Genomic DNA, 11,114 nt, shown 5'->3' on the forward strand with positions numbered 1-11,114 from the left:
TCTTTGGGCATAAAACTCACAGTATTATGGAGAGGACCACTTAGAGAGAAGCTTTACATCATTTATCCCCCTAATGCCACGTTCACTTCAAAGTTAGAAGTCAGTAATTAGCGCTTCCTAAATAAAACCTCTGTGCTTTCATGTGGTTTAACGGGGAAAAGGAAGAATTATGGATATCCACTAGATAAAAATTATTACAGAGTGTAAAATAGTATCTCCCATGCACCAGTTAAGCTTTGTCAATAAAAATAATAATAATGATGATGAACTTTTCCTGTATTTAATCTGTATGTGGAAGCATTTACCAAACAGGTGCTTTCCATAAATGTGAGCTTGTGTTATACTAAATATTAAATTACAACATATTATAAAACAAATAACTTTACAAAGCATTTTAAAATTTACACAGTTTAACTATCTAGTTTTTAATGATACAGCATTTTCAATCAAAGGAAGTTCACAAACGGAAACCCTGAGATATAAACTTACAGCTCAACCTTGTCGCTGTAGCCCCCCCAATATTTATGAATTATTATGCTTTTTCATCCACCCTAAGCTAAAAACATTAATTGTTAGATCACTTCAGTCCTTTTTAAAGAACTAACTTAAGAATGTGTCGGGGACAATATGGTTTAATAAAACACTGCTCATTTATAATATTGTCCATGTTCCCATACGCATGAATTAAATAATTGTCAACCCACTGCCTTTGTATTTAATGAGTGTCAGCGTGAGCGGAGTGATGTCTCCAGACAGAATTGAATTGAGGGAGGGAAAAATCAAACCCCGCCTATTAATAAACAAATGTCTGCCTTTGTTTTTTTTAACGGAAACAGGCCGTTTCTCACAAGCTGTAATTCACTTGTTTTACTTCACATGGCTTGAGATCAACAAGCTTTCTGGTCCACTCCTTTCCAGAGCCTGTTGCTGTTTGTGACCATCCTGCCAGCAGCAGCTTGTGGTTAGAGAGAGACCAGCCTCGTGCCTCCATCGACAGACTGTCATTGAAGAAAACACAGACGCTCTGCCTGCTAAGTCATTGTAAGTCACTTTTTTGTTGGCTGAAGTGTTAAATGTTTACTCCTAGTAAAAATATCTCCCTGGCTTGCTTTCTTATGAAAACCAGATGTTGCAAGTTCCAGTTTTCCTTGCTGCAAATTTACAGCAGCCCCCCCCCAACTTCAATTTCTGGCAAACGCTTTTCCATTTCCTCAACAGTCAACAGCTCTCCTCAGGTTTGCTCTTCTGCTGATCAGCAGATGCTCGAAACAACCAACTAATATATAATAAAAATCGACATTTCTGTGTCACAGTTGTTTAAGATCACATAAATATTGCTCTCTGAATTTCTCCCAGTGCTAGTGTAGTAATGTTTTACTTTTTTCTCATATTTTCCATTTGAAGAAATGGATAATGGTATTGTTATACTGCAATCCCTGTGTTGTATTAAATTGTCATTTATCAAGTCCTTTTTATATTTCTTCCATTATGATCATGCACATGCAGAAATGCATATTGAAGGGCCAATGTCCCCATTTATTGGTACGTGTAATGCAAAAAAGTAATAACCATGAAAATATTATTATTTTGAAAAGCTTTAAGATTCACACAATAACAAGAAAGGTCTTAGGAAGTGACACAGTTAAAGAAATTATTATAAGCTGTGAAAAGTGAAATAAACAATGAATTAGAGGAAGGGAAAAAGCAACCACCCCACCTGGTGCACTTGGTGGCTACACTCGGTGGCTGCACTCATCCACCTCTCCCAGCCTACAGCATTTCCAACCCAGCAAGAACAGACGGTGTGAAGAGTGACTTATTGGATTGGATCCCGCCCAGCAGGGACTTATACGCTCAACCTATATGTCACAGATGGTAGGATTTCAGTGCGGTTGATATAGGAAATCCACTAAGGAGTATTGATCTTTCTAAGATCTGCTCTCTCTGCCTGATCTCCACAGGATCTGAACGGCTGCAGAGACCTATATACTGTATCACAGTAATGATTCAACCTATAGTCAGCTGATGGCATTTCTCTGTCTGGTCAGTTTCTTCATGAGAAATCCTGTTAAGATCGAGGAATTGATGTTTCCAAATACTTTTTGCATTAACCGAAGGACGACTAGGTAGCCGTGTCCAAACAGAATGATGAGCACAACCTCCAGCAACTCAAACAGTAGCAACAGAAATTCCAAGGAAACTCACTGTTGACTCAATGTTTGCTTGCCAACTGATCTCTGGGTAGATTAAGTTCGAAACCACAACAGTAATAATCAGTTTGCGCCAAAAACGTCTCCAAAAAAAATGAAAACCAATAACCTTGCACATCACTCCTCCAAGATAAAGTTACACATGACCTAAGTGGGAATTCTTATTTGCAGTCAAAAGCGGCTCCCCTCATCCGGTTGTTCATTTATTAGTCCTCAAACTGCATTGATGATGAATGAATTCTAATTTAATAAATAAAAAAAAAAAAAAGGTCTTCCATGGCTCTCTTTACTACTGAGAAACAAAATTAAGATGGGACAGGTAAGTAATTATCACACCATTCAATGGGCTGTAATCAGTTCTTATCAGCCAATAATTACACACATCCAACTATTGTAGTCAGTGTTAGAATAATAAACTGGAGCTTCTTAGGTTTAGGAACAAAACGCATGTGGTTCAGTTTGGGCATTGAACATCTGGATTAGGTGTAGGGGATGACAGATTTGGGTTAAAGGTGCAAACATTTACTCCCAGTTCAAAGTGGGAAAGAACTGCTGTCTCCTGTTATTTGTTGGTCAAAACAGGCAGAAATAACTAGAATTGAGTTTTAAGGTGATACCTAACAAAACTAATGAAATCTTGTGTGATATTACTTACATGTTGTCGGGACACTGTTTTCAATGTTTCAGTTTTGGCTGCAGGTTTGTAATTGGAAAAACAACCTATTTTCCTCCTAGTTTGCCTTTGACTTCCGCTACTAGTGATCACACAAGCTGCTTGATGAAACAACTGCCTACCAGCCCTCTCACTCTGTGCCTCAGACTGTTTTAATCTCTGGTAAGACAGTCACGTCCAGATTTATCGTCTGTGGTGCAAACTCTGGTGAAAAGTGACCGGCCAACTGTGCTTTCAGTCTTCATCATTACCACGCACAGTGGGACAGCACACAGCGTGGTAATCCCTGCTGGAAGGCATCACCATATAGTGTCATTAATGAAACCCAAGCCCCCGCCACAAACTACACACATACTGTCTGCACGTACGAACCTGTGCCACCGGTTGGCAGAGAAGGGAGTGGCTGCAGCAGCTTCATCCTATAGACTACAGCAAAAGGCCTGCGTTTGTCTGCAGGAGGTGTTCAGGTGGCTCAGATCCATCGTCTGCAGGTAAAGAAATGGGCTGCACTTACTTGTTGATGTATGTGTTACACTGCTGTGAGATCTAATGCCGTTTGTTTAGTTCTGCATTTCATCTGCTCCGCATCAGCATCATATCTTCTGTGGATATTACGTTTTTATACTTTTATATTTTATAGCCTTCTATAGTAGTGGTTCCTCAGAATGTGCTTTATGCTCTCTTATTCTGTTAAGCATCTTGCAACATATTTTAACTGAACCTATGGGTTTTATGGTGTGTGTGTGTGTGTGTGTGTGTGTGTACATATTATTAAACTATATTGGCTTTAACGCTGTAGGATTTTTTAAAATAAAAGAATGACACTTACTTGTGTAGCACATTGATATTATAAAATATGCCTACACAAATGTAGTGTTTACTTAAAATATTTTGTTACATTTTGAAATTGTGCTATTTTTATGTCAAGATTTACTACAATCTTAAGGTATCGGATAATGTAATGTTTTAGAAGTTTTGTGATATTTTGTATAATTCTGTCATTAAATATATTATAGTTCATTCATTGTTTAAGACTGGGTTATTAACAATTTCTCAAATAATTCCAGTGGCTGACTTTTAAATGGAACATCAGCTATTCTGTCTTAACATTTGCATGAATCACCACTTACACCAACAGAGGGCCTCACAGATAATTCAAACTATACAAAAACGTATTCTACATTTATTCTCACGTTATGTTTTCTCACAGTTTTCAAGTGACATCTGTGACAATAATGGAAATAGTATCCATATTATATGATATTCTTTCTATAGGGGACCTGGTGGCCTAGTGGAAGAGCCACCAGGCTCTAGAGGTCTGGATGGAGTAGGCAGCGGGCTTGAATCCAACCCCATTAGGTGTGGTCCCACCCAGCCACCAAGGGGGACCTTGGTGCTGTCCCGAGGCCGGATAAAAAAAAATGGGAGGGTTGCGGCAGGAAGGGCATCCGGTGTAAAAACACAAATCAATGCACGGAACATGTTCCATGCCTTCTCTCCATTTATAGAAACTGTACAGTATGGTAACTTATAACTATTTCTTATAGTGTAGAATTGAATATTGATTAAATGTTATTGCACTTGTACCATTATTATATTATAATATTATTGTTCACATTATGCTTATTTAACAGGCTTCTTTCAGATCTACAAAGTCACAAAACAAACTCAACAAGAATAAACTCAGCAGTCTCATTTATACATCAAGTGATGGGGGTAAAGGAGAGAAAAGGGTGGCGATCTCTCTTTGCTTCTGATGTGACACCAGCACTGTATTCTCCTCAATTTATGAGGTATCATGGTAGGTAATGAAGCGGAAAGGTCGGGGGGGGGGGGGTTGTTTTTATCCACTCTAAACCGATAGGTCAGATTTCCACTTTCCACACCACAACTCTGTGACTGCAGCTGGTGCCCTTTCGGTTAAAACAATACATTCACCTTGGCCACTCATACATCACATCACCAATTCTCCATCTTATTGGCAATGTCACACAGAGGGCTGGGAGATATTACAGAATAGATTTACTGCAAGGGTTCACCCACAGCCTCAGATGATATAAATGGCGTGTAATGTAAGCCATACTTTATGAATCCAATTTGTTTGAGTGAGATCAGGCATTTTGAGTGCAGACTAGATCTGTTTGGTTGAAAGTCAGACTGACACCACTAGATGGCAGGATGCTGGTGTAAATGTGACATACTATGTTAAGGCCAGTTTCAATGAGTGGTTCCAGAAATACTCATTAGCACATTTACTCAAGTTCAGTACTCAAGTATTTACATTTCAGGCTGCTTTTACTCTACAACAACTCAGAGAAAGCGCTTCACTGATTGGTTGCTTTTATTATATAAGGGTTCTTACTTCAAAAACTCTAATTAACTAATAAATAATGTAATATTATAGAGCAACCACCTCTCAGTGCATTAAGTGGTTAAAATCCGCTCGAACTTTTGGTTTTGTTCCACACCAAGGTGCTAGGTTACTTTTCTTTCTCAATTAAATCTGATGAGACTTTTATGTATTTAGCAGGATCACATTCAACGTTTATAATACACAATTTTTTTTTAGTGGAGTACTTGAACTTTTGTACTTTAAGTAAAAAAGAATTTTAAGGAGTATTCTGACTTGTAATGAATAATTTCTTTAGGCAAATACTTTTTCTTGAGTAGTGAGGTTGTGTAATTTTACCACCTGCAATATTTTGATTAATACTGTAATGAATATCTATAATACTAAAACCCCATTTCCAAAAAAGCTGGGACGATGTGTAAAACTGTAAATAAAAACAGAATGCAAACATCATGAACCCATATTTGCTTAACAATAGAACATAAACAACATATACGATGTTGAAACTGAGCTATTTGACCATTTCATGGAAAATATTAGCTCATTTTAAGGCAGCAACACATCTCAAAAAGATGGACCAGAAGGCTGGAAAACCAATTGCTACTACTCAAAGACAAATTAAAGAGTATTGCCAACTAATTATCTTAACTGACAACAGGACAGTAACATGGTAGAGCTTTTCTAATGTAAAGAAAAGAAGGTTCACCAATCTGTGAAACAATTTCAGAATTTCAGATTTTCCACATCTGATATGTTGTTTGTGTTCTATTGTGAATAAAATGTGGGTTGATGAGTTTTGCAATCATTGCATTCTATTTTTATTTACAGTTTACATATCGTCCCAACTTTTTTGGAATTGGGGTTGTACTACTGCTACTGAACATAAAATAAAAGAGAGATTCAGATTGTAGATAAGTTATTCTGAGGTACAGTTCTATAGAAGTATAATTTAAAAACTTTTTTTGTGGTAGTATCCTAATATATGACAAATACACCAAAGTATGAATATTGGTGAGCTTTTATCCACAATGGTGTCAATTTTCATGTTTACATTTATGTGGCTTTAAAGAGCACTTAAATTATATTTATGATCACATATTTGGCATTAAATACACTAATTAGTTATTTAATTATATTAATACTTGACTAACAGTTGCAGTACCTTTTATACAGTATAATATCGTACATAATATAGTATTATGTACGATATAATATAGTACAGTTACAGAGGAGGAATGTGTTAAACTTTTGTTTCAGGACAGAAGGACAAGATTTAAAGCACACAAAGCAAAACAGGAACACGTTGTTCTGTAGTGAAGAAGTGCTGAGTCCAGAAAGGCACAGGTTGGGGATATTGGGGGTGGGGTTCTACATGTCATATTGATGTATGATCCTACATGAGAGGAAGCCATGAAATATATTTTCACCCTTAGAGGAAAAACACTAACAAATAACATTGCAATGGGTAAATCTGTGCCTTTAACCGTGTTTCCACACAGATAAGCACTTTACAGCACGATGTACAGTCAGAGGTCACGTCATGGTCATGGGTTATCTAGTCAGATTACCATGTCTGTAGATTGTCGCCCATATCTAAAGTAGAAGCTCACAACAGTAGCTCTTGTTTTGTAATGTTATGACACCAACCCTTAAAAAACCTACTGCTGAAAAATCTTGTTTATAAAATGCACAGCATCCGGTTGAGGTCAAAGCCATCCTAATGCTTTCATACACTACTGTTTTATACATAGTTTGAAGGGAAAGGATTGTGAATGAGCAAACATCTTTAAAGCCTTGGTAGATATGAGACATGTTTTGTCATGATGAACTGTAGGTACATTGTCTGCTTGTTAAATAGGTGAAGGGACACAGTCCTATATCAGTGTTAGCTGATCAATGTTCCCCTCAAATTCAATGAGGGGACTTTATGTAACTAAACATAAGATATTGGACATGTGCTTTGTGTCACCATATGATGGGTTTAGGTGTCAAATTCATCTCAGAGTAGGAAAAGCATTGCTGAACCCTCAGTCATGTTATCTAGAGCTGGCCAGATATTCCCAAGATCAAGAGAAATGTAACAGCACACAAAAACATGCATGGAGCCAGAAATATGTGGTGTGGTTAAAATAACTGGGCTTATTTGAAACTGTTTGGACTTTATCAGTCTGTGTGACTGCTGAATCTCTTAAGAACCTCAAGAGGGTTTTTCTGAGGGAGCATACATTGGACAACAACAGCAGAACAATGTAAAAAAGCCCTCCCTGCATATATGAACAACCCCTCTCAGGCTCCAGGTCTCTAAGGAAGGGAATAAAAACCTGTGAAGTTAGCAACAGTTTTTGCTTTAATTTCTTTTTGTCTCAATTTTTAATTCACACTCAAGTAATAAAATAAGCTTTATGAGTGTTTTAAGAACAAATATATTGTTACGCTACAGTCACACGACTCATTTTTCAGCACTGAACAACAACATGTTTGCACAGATTACAGTATGAGCCATTCTTATCTAATCATGAAGTTTTCTGACGTTTAAGACGTTCTGCCTTGATGGGGTTCTTCACAACATTAGTTCTGATAATAAGTCCACACACACACACACACAGCATATGTGCTTCCTCCAACAGTACTTCAGATTTATTAGATGTGGAGAAAATGAAATCCTAGATAATGCTCATACATCCAGGCTCAGTGACAGACAGTGTGCTCAGAGACTTGAGATATGTTCCGACAGACAGGTTAGAGGTCACACTTTGCACTTCTGCAGCAGAATCACAGTCACGAGACCCATGGGACACTAGTGATGTAATGAGGTGCAAAAGCTGGATATTTTTGGAAGCATAATTGGCTAAAAACAGTGAGATGCTGCAGAAACATAAGTGCAGTTCACTCAGTTAAACGCATTAATTATTGTAAATACAGACCTGATATTTGGCAGAGTCTCACAAGCCTATGTCTAACTATGCAAAGATGAAACCAAGTTACATCATGCACATTATGTGGAATCATAATGTGTGAGATCATGCTTCTTATTGCTGTGTGACCGTTTGCTGTAATATTCCAGGATAAGTGCTATGAAGTGTGCCGAGATGAACAAATTTATTCCCATAAAATTACATGAAATGCATCAGCAGGACAAGACAGGGCGGCTATGAGGCAGAATTATCCACATCCCATATCACACACATTTATGACTGTAGAACAATCAACAACGTGTCATAGCTCTGATAATCAGTTAATATGTATCCATAAACCCAGGGTTAGAACAATAAGGGTGGCAGTAAATCTGGCTGAGCGTAGCAGCAGCATGAGCCACAACACAGGAGTTGAGCAGTTTAAGGTGCAATTGATGACAAGGAAGCAGACACACAAATCTATTGGGTTTAACTATTTCGCTAAAGCTTTGCTAAAAATGAAGTGTGCAGAAAATGTTAACTTACAATATTATCTTGTCTCCACGAAACCCAGACTATAGAGGAAAAACTGCCATTTAGTGGTGTGCAAGAAACTAACATTTACAGAAGGTTAACAGAGAACGTCACCCTCCAACTGAGCCATGTCTCAATGTGAACCAATAGCAAACCCCCAAACAACTACACTAGTTTTTCATCAAAAAGGAATTATTGCATTCATTTCAGCCTGAATCTGAAAACATTATATTCTAGAGTCAGATATAACCAGAGGGTAAAATGACATGAAATAGTCACAGTATAAAATATAGCCGAGCCAAAAAAGGCCACACAGGGTTAGGACGTCAACTGACATCATGGAATGATTATAAACATAGCAAAAACATACTTGGTGACGGGCCTCGTGGAAGGCTCGTGAGCTGTCCACTTGAGTGAGCGTTCAGTCCAGCAGCTAACAGCATGGAAACCAAGACCTGTTAGCAAACCAAAAACAGTTATTTCCTCCACGAAGTCATCCTCAGGCGGGTAACTGAGAACAAGCTTGGCTTTGCAACAGTGGGACTAGCAGCAAAATTACAGCAATGTTGTTTAAAGAGCAGCTTGGCTGATCAAAACAGTGGACAGGGCCTTGCTAATTTAATTGCACCGCCTGACTGCAAAAGGGTGTGAGCTACAGCAGGTGAACGGATCACGTGATCAGCACTGTAGCCAATTAGAGTTCGACTCAGTTTATTGGGAAACTCACTGTAATAACAAAAGATGTGCCCTACATTGCATGATTGTAATGTTTGCCAATTTTATTTCTTATTCTTCATATTGACAATATAGTGCGTTCAGCAAAAGTGGGCCACTTTTTGGCATCAGTTCAACTTATTAATGCCATTCACTATTTTGACTGTTACTACTAAATTTCTACTAAAGAACTTAATCGTATTACAATCAACCTATAACTATTTTTGCTATTCATCTTTGCTAAGTACTTTATAAAAATCAGCCAATCATTCAATGGACTACATCTTTTACTTAAAGGGCAACTTCAGCAATTTGTTTTTAACGTACTTTCTATAGGTTTAGTTTAGGGTGTAAATGTACATAAATGCTTATAAATGTCTCGAAATTAAAACATTTCTGTGCTTCTAGCTGAAAATCTCTTCCAGATGACATCACTCGGAGGACTTTTTCATCATTAGGAGTTCAATATCAGTGAAGGTGTCCTGTAATGTCCATTCCTTTTGAAAAAAGCATTTGCTGCATACATGTGGCAATTGTATAATGCAGTTAGACGTAGATTCTGAAATGATTCAACATTTTGACATTTCAAATTAGATACCAACTTCCACAGTACCACAGAACAACTTCACTATTTTAAGCAGTTCATTAATCGTGTACTTTACTGCAGTGTATGGTATAATATTGCAAATATGCTGCTTTAAAATTTTATACTTTACCCCAAAACGCATTCCCAGTTTTCCTGGAACATTCACTGGCCAGTGCTCAAAGCTCATTTGCTAGCTCACTTTCCCAGACTTCACTTTCTCGTTGACTTTCAACCATACCCACAGTGATCAATTGCAATGTAAAACAGGACAAAGCGTAACATCTCGCTTTTACTGAAAACACAGAAACACTGCGACTGTCACACTTGTTGAGCTTCCTCGGCAGCCTTGCTCTTTTGTGCATCACTGCGAGGCTAATTTCTCATGCAGTTCTGAGATATTTATCATTAAAGTGATCCATATAGGATTTGCATAAACTGAAGGTCACGCACTCATATACCATTTAGACAAAAATGGAAAGACAGAGGAAACCCTTTTGACCTCCTAGTAAGAAATGCATCACTCGCAGTGTGTGTGTGCATATGTTTGCATTTGCTTGTCTTGAAATCGGCTGTAGGTTAAAGTTCACCCTTGTGTGTCTAAACAGCTCGCTCCACCTATTTGCTTCTTTGTCAGATTAAGAAATAGCTGCCACCTGAAATGTTTCATATAGCAGTCATTCCAACAGTCTTTCATAAAGTTGGGCAACACTAAATGATTGTGAAACAAAGTGGCACCATGCTTGTGCTAAACTGACTGGTTACTTTAGGCTACTGTACTGTATGTCTTTAATTCTGGGCGAGTGGAAATGATTTTGGAGTCATTAAACTGTTCACCATGACATGACCGTGAGATTGTGAAAACCAGAATTTAACAAGCCCAAAGAGTTTACTGTAGGTTTTATCAGGCAAACCCAAGTGTGAGTTCATTGTCCTACATTGGCAGGCTATCTTATTATTGGATAACCAACAATCATACCATGACTATTTATTTAGTTAAAAATTGCACTTGTTCAATCTTGAACTGATTGCTCAAAAGGCCACAGTTTTTCAGACTGATATCAAGTCTGTGTTTGAATATGAAGGGCTACTCTGCTGACATAATGTAGTATATAGGTTTTTTGATAAGTAGACCCACAGATCTCCTGTTTTTACT

The 11,114-nt window shown here is 37.7% G+C and overlaps 1 long non-coding RNA gene across 1 annotated transcript in view; it reads right to left on the minus strand.

Moving 5' to 3' along the window:
- Nucleotides 1–9,278, minus strand: part of LOC137134658 (uncharacterized) — a 48,819-nt gene extending 39,541 nt beyond the window's left edge. Inside the window, exon 1 of the long non-coding RNA XR_010915452.1 lies at nt 9,032–9,278. This is a non-coding gene — a long non-coding RNA (uncharacterized lncRNA). The remainder of the gene's footprint in view (nt 1–9,031) is intronic.
- Nucleotides 9,279–11,114: the final 1,836 nt, after the last annotated feature.

Source organism: Channa argus, chromosome 10 (genome assembly GCF_033026475.1).
Source record: "Channa argus isolate prfri chromosome 10, Channa argus male v1.0, whole genome shotgun sequence".
NCBI lineage: Eukaryota > Metazoa > Chordata > Actinopteri > Anabantiformes > Channidae > Channa > Channa argus.